Here is a 6,375-nt window from a genome sequence, read left to right as displayed (position 1 = left end):
AACATCTCAAGGATGATGGAGTCCACCTGTGGTAAATTCAATTGATTGGATTTAATTTGGAAAGGCACACACCTGTCTATATAACATCCCACAGTTGACAGTGCATGTCAGAGTAAAACCAAGACATGAGGTCGAAGGAATTGTCCGTAGAGCTCAGAGACAGGATTGTGTCAAGGCACAGATCTGGGGAAGGGTAACAAAAAAGGCTGCAGCATTGAAGGTCCCTAAGAGTACAGTGGCCTCCATCATTCTTAAATGGAAGAAGTTTGGAATCACCAAGACTCTTCCAAGAGCTGGCCGCCCGGCCAAACTGAGCAATCGGGGGAGAAGGGCCTTGGTCAGAGAGGTGACCTGGAACCCGATGGTCACTCTGGCAGAGCTCTAGAGTTCATCTGTGGAGATGGGAGAACCTGCCAAAAGGACAACCATCTCTGCAGCACTCCACCAATCAGGCCTTTATGGTAGAGTAGCCAGAAGGAAGCCACTCCTCAGTAAAATGCACATAACAGCCCGCTTGGAGTTTGCCAAAAGGCAGCTAAAGACTCTCAGACCATGAAAAACAAGATTATCTGGTCTGAAGAAACCAAGATTGAACACTTTGGCCTGAATGCCAAGCGTCACGTCTGGAGGAAACCTGGCACTATCCCTATGGTGAAGCATGGTGGTGGCAGCATCATGCTGTAGAGATGTTTTTCAGCGGCAGGGACTGGGAGACTAGTCAGGATCAAGGGAAAGATGAACGGAGCAAAGTACGGAGAGATCCTTGATGAAAACCTGCTCCAGAGTGCTCAGGACCTCAGACTGGGGTGAAAGTGCACCTTCCAACAGGACAACGACCCTAAACACACAGTCAAGACAACGCAGGAGTGGCTTCGGGACAAGTCTCTGAATGTACTTGAGTGGCCCAGCCAGAGCCTGGACTCGAACCTAATCGAACATCTCTGGAGAGACCGGAAAATCGCTGTGCAGGAACGCTCCCCATCCAACCTGACAGAGCTTGAGAGGAGAAACTCCCCAAATACAGATGTGCCAATTTTGTAGCATCATACCCAAGAAGACTCAAGGCTGTAAATCGCTCCCAAAGGTGCTTCAACAAAGTACTGAGTAAAGGGTCTGAATACTTATGTATATGTGATGTTTCAGTTTCTTATTTTTAACAAATTTGCTAACCTTTAAAAAAACAGGTTTTTGCTTTGTCATTATGGGGAACTGTGTGTAGATTTATGAGGGAAAAAACGATTTAATCACTTTTAGAATAAGGCTGTAACATCACAAAATGTGGAAAAAGTCAAGGGGTCTGAATACTTTACAAATGCAAGGTATATATATTTTATTTTTAGGGGGAGGAAGGAAAAAATCATCACAAAAGGGCTTTTATTAGTTCTGTATTAGCTGTTCAATATAACCTTCTGTAGGGCGGGCTACAGAGTGATACATCTGCGAAAAAGGTGAGCTACAGACGAGCTTCAGAATGATATATCTGCGAGACAAGGCAGGCTACAGAAGGATATACAGTGGGGAGAACAAGTATTTGATACACTGCTGGTTTTCCTACTTACAAAGCATGTAGAGGTCTGTAATTCTTATCATAGGTACACTTCAACTGTGAGAGACAGAATCTAAAACAAAAATCCAGAAAATCACATTGTATGATTTTAAGTAATTAATTTGCATTTTATTGCATGATATAAGTATTTGATACATCAGAAAAGCAGAACTTAATATTTGGTACAGAAACCTTTGTTTGCAATTACAGAGATCACACATTTCCTGTAGTTCTTGACCAGGTTTGCACACACTGCAGCAGGGATTTTGGCCCACTCCTCCATACAGACCTTCTCCAGGTCCTTCAGGCTTCGGGGCTGTCGCTGGGCAATACGGACTTTCAGCTCCCTCCAAAGATGTTCTATTGGGTTCAGGTCTGGAGACTGGCTAGGCCACTCCAGGACCTTGAGATGCTTCTTACGGAGCCACTCCTTAGTTGCCCTGGCTGTGTGTTTCGGGTCGTTGTCATGCTGGAAGACCCAGCCACGACCCATCTTCAATGCTCTTACTGAGGGAAGGAGGTTGTTGGCCAAGATCTCGCGATACATGGCCCCATCCATCCTCCCCTCAATACGGTGCAGTCATCCTGTCCCCTTTGCAGAAAAGCATCCCTAAAGAATGATGTTTCCACCTCCATGCTTCATGGTTGGGATGGTGTTCTTGGGGTTGTACTCATCCTTCTTCTTCCTCCAAACACGACGAGTGGAGTTTAGACCAAAAAGCTCTATTTTTGTCTCATCAGACCACACGACCTTCTCCCATTCCTCCTCTGGATCATCCAGATGGTCATTGGCAAACTTCAGACGGGCCTGGACATGCGCTGGCTTGAGCAGGGGGACCTTGCATGCGCTGCAGGATTTTAATCCATGACGGCGTAGTGTGTTACTAATGGTTTTCTTTGAGACTGTGGTTCCAGCTCTCTTCAGGTCATTGACTAGGTCCTGCCGTGTAGTTCTGGGCTGATCCCTCACCTTCCTCATGATCATTGATGCCCCACGAGTTGAGATCTTGCATGGAGCCCCAGACCGAGGGTGATTGACCGTCATCTTGAACTTCTTCCATTTTCTAATAATTGCGCCAACAGTTGTTGCCTTCTCACCAAGCTGCTTGCCTATTGTCCTGTAGCCCATCCCAGCCTTGTGCAGGTCTACCATTTTATCCCTGATGTCCTTACACAGATCTCTGGTCTTGGCCATTGTGGAGAGGTTGGAGTCTGTTTGATTGAGTGTGTGGACAGGTGTCTTTTATACAGGTAACGAGTTCAAACAGGTGCAGTTAATACAGGTAATGAGTGGAGAACAGGAGGGCTTCTTAAAGAAAAACGAACATGTCTGTGAGAGACGGAATTCTTACTGGTTGGTATGTGATCAAATACTTATGTCATGCAATAAAATGCAAATTAATTACTTAAAAATCATACAATGTGATTTTCTGGATTTTTGTTTTAGATTCCGTCTCTCACAGTTGAAGTGTAGCTATGATAAAAAATGACAGACCTCTACATGCTTTGTAAGTAGGAAAACCTGAAAAATCGGCAGTGTATCAAATACTTGTTCTCCCCACTGTATATGCTAAATCATCTGCAGCACCCCCACCCGGAAACATCTTCCCGCGGCTATGCCTACAATCAGTGTCCATATTTCAGTTACTATTCCATTTAACCCATACTTAAATTAGGAAAATATTATGTTTATTCAAGGATACAGGAATACTCATGAGCGGGATACCAAAGGTGTGTGTAAACAGTTTATCCCGAGTAAGACCTTAGGCGGGATATGAACTACTACCCGGAAAACCGTGCGCATGTAAACGTGGTAATTTAGGAGGATCCAATAGCGAAACGCTTCCCCCGCTAGAACGTCTGCTAAATGACTAAAACGTAAATGTAAATGCTCAACCTAATCAACCTTTCCTTTTTCCATTTTCCAAACAATTGTAACCTGCTTTGACAATACACACCAGTGAAGTCTACAGAGTGAATAATATGTATTTTCAAAAAGTCTCTAACATCAGCCTATACACACATAATACCATATTCTTAAATGAGTGATGACGCTCCACATACATGTGATGAAGGAGAACGTCAGCTGGATGGAGAAATCTATATCATGTGTTATCCTCCCATCTAGCGGTGGTATAGCCGTCCCACATCGACAATGTTATTTACGCTATCCGGATTCCTTGGGACATCCGTACCTTAAATCCTAACCCTAACCTTAACCCATACCCTTAACCATAACATTAACCCTGACCATAACCCTAACCTTATCCATTTTAAATGTCAACGTCAAAGGGGCAACGTCAGAGTTGGGACGTCCCAAGGATCCCGGATAGAAAGACCCATCAACAAGCCTCCAGCTGTAGGCATACCGTCAGAACAAGTGACTGTGGCACCACCAATGGCTTGAATGGTTGCATGCATTTCAGTGGGCAACGTCTCTCCGAATCAGTTCACCCCTTCAAGATGGGGTCCTTGATGAGACTAAAGACATGCTACACCAAAGCCCAGACAAGAGCCTTTGGCAACCTCTGGGACTCCTGCTGAACTCCACGAAGGGTCATAAAATGGCAAACCTCATCCCTAATCGAATGTTAGTGTTACATTCTTGTCCTCATAGATTTAAAAAAAATTATATCATGTTTATTTCATGAAGATTCTAATAGTTACATTTTGAGAATCGCATGTAATTCGAACCCTGCATGTCCACACTAAAACACCTGACTCAATAAACCCATCATCAAGACATCGGTTAGCTGCATTCAATTTACTACCACTTTAGCTTGGCATCCCTGACTTTCTCCTCTGATTACCTCTGTTGGGTGAGATGTGCCCTCCAGTGTCACATGAGCCTTATGACCCTCAAATGATCTCCGATGAAAGACACGGGGGTTCCCAAATAAAACACTAGAATCTTCGGAATAAGAAGCATTACTAAGATTAGAAGCTTGGGTGCAGTTGTGCAACACACGTGGTGCAGATACTTGGGCCTGTAATTTCTCGCACAAAATTTTGCAGATTTGTTTCTCCATAGAGAAACATTGCACAAATGTAGTTTAAATAAGAGCCAAGAAGAGCTTGAGTGTTTATATCCCCTTCTGAAAAACGTGAAAGAAAACAATAGAACATTTATGAATATCCTGGTGATCGAAAAATCTATTATTGTAATATTCAATGAAAGAGGATATTCTACCAGCAATTGAATTATGGGTTTCAAACGAAAGACTCAGATTTAAAGTACAGAATCAAGGGTAACATATCCAATATTTTTTGTTACGATTGTTACATTTGTTTGCCAATGTCAATGTTCTTATATTTTGAACTAACTTGTATTCAAAAATGGACAGTCTAGTCAAGAGGGGAAGAAGACAAGGACAGATGTATGGGGAATATCTAACCAAGCATCCTATTCAAAGAAGTCGTTCTTCTACCCAATTCTAAAAACCAATGGCAACCTCATCCTAAATGCCAGTCTTTGTCAGCCTTAAAATCCGCCATGTTCTTAAACACCATTGTGCGGTTAAACCTCATAAATTTGTCGCGGGCACTGATTAAACATCACGAGAATTGAAACACTAAGGATTTTGTCTAGGTCCCTTTTGGAAGACAGACAATGGTCCATTCAGCTGGAGACAACCACACAAAAAGAGTGTTTAAGGGGAGATGTATTGCGCGGGGAGGGGGGGGGGGGTTCGGCCAGTCCCCTCCATATGTGATGCAAGGTGGCCCGAGCGCCAGGGACAATAGACCTGGCGACAGGGACGAGAAAACAACATCATGGGGTCGTGAAAGTGTGAAAAAAGAATCCATGTTACCACAGAATAACGCATATTCCATTCCAGTCAACCCCTCAGACATATTTCACTTCCATCAATGGAATAAGAAAATAGGGAGGGAGAATGAAGTGAAGTGTTTTACCCCTCACAAGGGTTCGGAACCTTTGACTACTTACAAATATGGATTCTAGAATCAATAAATAGAAATCTGATATTTCAGTGTAATGGTCCAATCCTAAAAGCATGAGATTTCTCCTCCTAAAATTATATTTTTATGGAGCAATGAAATTGTGCATCTAACTCCTAATTCCCAATGAGAAGTGACCATCATCATTTCATATTTATGTGAATGTCTACCAACCAATAACCAATTATGAAATAAAAATGCAATACCCTGAAAAAGTCTACTATATAAGTTGTTCGTATTATTACTGACATGTTCTTCTTTAAATAGGCCCGTCGCCATCCAGTCTAGACCTTCTTCGGTTAAATTGTCTATTATTTTCTAATAACTTACATATAACATTGCAAAAAAGGTTTGCAGACTTCGTTATAAACTATTGTTGCAGAGTTATGGATGTGATCAATTTATGCTTCACGTTGCTTGCACGTTTGTAGGCTAGACCAAAACAACTTTCAGTTTCAGCGTTTTGTTTCAAGAGAGAGCGAGAGTGCCCTATGACTCGAACTAGAGGGAGATAAACTACATAGTCGAATGTCTACCAAGTATTGTTATGCTCAGTGACGTCCAGTCTTTAGACAGTGATTGTGTTTGCTCAGCTTTAGGGTTTCGGGACTTTTTACATGATAAAAGCTCACATTTCTTGGTGTTTGTTTCTTATTCCTATAGGTACCTCTAAGATAAGACTTTCTCTTATTTTTACTAAAATAATTAAAAATAACATGCACTGGTAAGATGCAACTATGTTTTAGCTATAATCCTAAATAGTGTCAGGCCTATATCTATCTTATCGGATGGTGTACCTCTCATACCCAAATTTTTTTTATTGGATTACATTTCATTGCATGAGGACATTGAAAATACTTGACAATATG

Source organism: Salvelinus alpinus, chromosome 34, assembly GCF_045679555.1.
Source record: "Salvelinus alpinus chromosome 34, SLU_Salpinus.1, whole genome shotgun sequence".
Lineage (NCBI taxonomy): Eukaryota > Metazoa > Chordata > Actinopteri > Salmoniformes > Salmonidae > Salvelinus > Salvelinus alpinus.
This window is presented reverse-complemented; position numbering follows the sequence as displayed.